Source organism: Gordionus sp. m RMFG-2023, chromosome 3 (assembly GCF_954871325.1).
Source record: "Gordionus sp. m RMFG-2023 chromosome 3, tfGorSpeb1-WG-v2, whole genome shotgun sequence".
Classification (NCBI taxonomy): Eukaryota; Metazoa; Nematomorpha; class Gordioida; order Chordodea; family Parachordodidae; genus Gordionus; species Gordionus sp. m RMFG-2023.
Window position 1 is genome coordinate 27,431,494 of NC_088777.1, and position 3,791 is coordinate 27,435,284.

Below are 3,791 nucleotides of genomic sequence, written 5' to 3' on the forward strand. Positions count from 1 at the left end.
GAAATTAATATTAATAGATACTAGGGGACTAAACACTATTTCAAATTCACTTTAAAAATTTTCTAGGAGATATAAGCGAGATTCCTAATTTTTAGTGATTTTTGTTTTAGCGATTTAGAACCTATCCCTATGTATATGATCATTTTAAAAGAATTACTCATCCTTTGAGTTGAATGCTTTATTCTTCATTAATTTATGAACTTTGTGATTATTACTTATATTATTTCTTTCATTTAATGGTTACAACAAGCCTATCTGTAATAAATATAAATGATTTAAAATAATCTTCTCATATTTTTTATATATTAGGAATAATTTTATATTATAATTCTTATTATTTCTTGTAATATATTTACTAAATCATAATTGTTTTATATATATTTTTATTTTTTATTAATATGCAAGGCTGAGGAAAAAAATCAGTTAACAAAATATTTATAGAACAAAAAAATAAAATATTGATAAAGATTAAATAAAAGCTCTGAAATATTTTTATAATAAACGAAATCTAATAATATAAAAATGTAATATATTTTTAAAAAAAAAAGTTGCGCACGGCTCAAAATCGATAGCATTTGACTTTTCAACAACTAATATATATATGTTTAAAATTGGTGCACACTTTTGAAAATGAATTTTCATAACCAGCAAAAGCTATACAAATTGAGGCGTAAATAGCTTTAATTTCATCATTAATTATAGTAACTGAAAGCCAATTTCGTGATACTTTATCTTTCATAACTACTCTATAATACAAAACGTATTAAGTCTCAGATCCACAGATTGTATTGGATGTTGCTGTAAAAAGGTAAGTTTTTGTGGAATTGTTGCATTTGAATTTATATGAAATAAATTTGACTTAATGGGTGATATCTTTTTCTTTAAATTTGCTGCTTCTGTGCATGAAAAGCCAGATATTTGACTAGAATTTATAGATGTAGGTATTTGTAATGTAGATAAAGATGAAGTTTCCTTTAAAGTTAGGGATAGTATAGGAATTATTGAAATATTTGGTGAAATTATCATATTATGTAAAGGTAAATAAGAAGCTGGAGTCTCTGAGTATGTTAAATATGCTATTTTTATAGTTTGAGCATGAAATAAATCAGATGTTATATTATAACATGATCCAAAATTTATAATGGGTGAAGATACTTGTAATAAACATAAAGATGGATGATATTTTTAGATGTGATTTATGTGGATTTTTTATAGTATGAACTATAACGTCAGGCAACGTTGTATTACCTTTTTGGAGCATAAAGGGGAGTCTGAGTTACAAAATATGAAGATGTTTTTAATAAGTTTGTAGTTGCTATATTGAAAAAAGACAACTTTTGATGTTTTAGATTTTCACCAGCAATCTTAAGTTCTTTACAAGATTTCTCAAGAAGTTTTTCTTCTCCACTTTTGTATTTTCTTATTTTTATGCATGATAATATGAAAAATATAGATTTATAAAATTAGAATTTATATTTAACAAAATAGCTATCTAGATTATCTATATATTTTTTCTTTATATTAATGATCTATGCCAGATAATGATATCTAGATTATCTATATATTTTTTCTTTATATTAATGATCTATGCCAGATAATGATGTTACATGTTTGAATATAAGATCATTAATAAACAATATATATTTTAAGTAAAGATTCAACTCTAGTACAGAGAAATCCTTAAACATTTACATTGGTTTATGTTTGCGAAACAAATATGGCTCATTTTAGTTGGGAGGGGGATTAATACATATACTTAGTTCTGGGTTAAAATAGTTATTTAATTTCAAGATAAATTAATAAAATGAATATGAAAAATCATAAATTATTTTTATGGGGTTTAGTATTACTTGTGTTGTTTATTATTTTTATTTTGGTCCATTTTCAATAATAATAATGTGTTTTATATATATAAACATGAATTTTAAATAAAATGAATGAGTGAATGTATGAATTTTTTTATAGTGCTTATAATTCCACCAGATAATTAAATTAATATTTAATTATTTAAATTTCTAATATTTAAAAAAAAAATTGTATTAAAACATATTTAGATATTAAGCCAATTTAATTTTAAAAAATTATTTTTTCTTTACCAAAGATGCCCCCAAATTTGTAATTTACTAAGAAGAGGCCCCCAAATTGTAAAATCTCGAGGCCCCGTGGGAGATTTTCCCACCAGGCTTACTGGCCCGCCCCTGATCTGAGGCGATATTTTGCCATATATATAAATAATAAAATTTACTTATAAAAAGAGATCTTTTATACATAAAGAAAATCGAATATCTATAATAAAACTTATCTTTTCATATAATATTTGCAATCTATACGACTAACCCCTTACAGACTGCTTTAATAACTTAATTTTTTATCAAGATTTCATCGCGATATATTTCTTAAAGGAATTCAAAACTCCTCTCTATTTTTTAGAAATAAAATTTTAACTTTTTTAAACCCGGGCCGGGCCTAAGATTTTTCTTTATGAATATTTACTTATCCCATCTCTTAAAAATCAAAAAAAGTTTCATCTTTAAAATTTTAAAAATTTGTCTTGGTTTTGTCTCTAATATAAGATATATAGTATTAAGTTATAACCCTATAGTTCCATCAGTTTCCAATTATTTATTTTGGATTTAAGGCATATTATACATATATTTAAATTATCTATAACAAACTATGTATCTTTATTTGAATAAAAAGTAAAAGCAAATTAAATATTGTCGTCGATTTGTTGTATTTTTACAATATGTAATTATATTCAATATCAAATGACTATCAAATAAAGTATAAATGTCGAGAATTAATATGATGTCAATCAGGATTATATTATCATTTTTGTATTAATGAAGAATAAATATAGGTACTCTTTGTCTACATAATATTTCAGATTTGATGTGTAATGTAAATTATAAAAATGGTACACGTGCTCCCAGTATAAAAACATGTGTTATTCGCGGTCTGTGGTGAAATTATTTGACAATTTGGGTTTCCCAGATTGGTGGAATAAGTTAAAGGAGAAATTAAATTACAAACACAACGCAATATGTACGAATTATTAGAAAGAAATAAAATTTTTGTTAAATAATTAATTTTTAAAATAATCAGAGTGACAAATCTAGATAATTATAAAAATGGTACACGTGCTCCCAGTATAATAACATGTGTTATTCGCGGTCTGTGGTGAAATTATTTGACAATTTGGGTTTCCCAGATTGGTGGAATAAGTTAAAGGAGAAATTAAATTACAAACACAACGCAATATGTACGAATTATTAGAAAGAAATAAAATTTTTGTTAAATAATTAATTTTTAAAATAATCAGTGACAAATCTAGATAATTAAATTGTAAGTAAATATAGGGTATAATTAAGGTTGAAAATTATATAGGGATATATAATAAAAAGGACAAGGGTCGTCTGTCTTCGTAAACAGAATTTTAACACAAAAAAAGAATCGAAGGACTGGATATAAAAATGAAATTTGTTTAAATTTGGATATTTTTATGGTCATTGTTATGAAATAATTTTTTTAAAAATGGTTATTATTACTGTCATTGAAATTAGAGAAAATTTAGAAACTGTTATATATTTGAATTGTGAGGATGATGAAGTAGAGAATTTATGAAGCGGTATGACTGAATACTGAATTGCTAAAAAGCAATTAATCATAATCAATCAAAATTTTATTATGTATATTTTATTTAAAGAAAATTTTTAAAACTTTTTTTAAAATATACTTAAATTATTTTTTTATTAAATGAAGGATACTGATTAAATATCATATAATATATA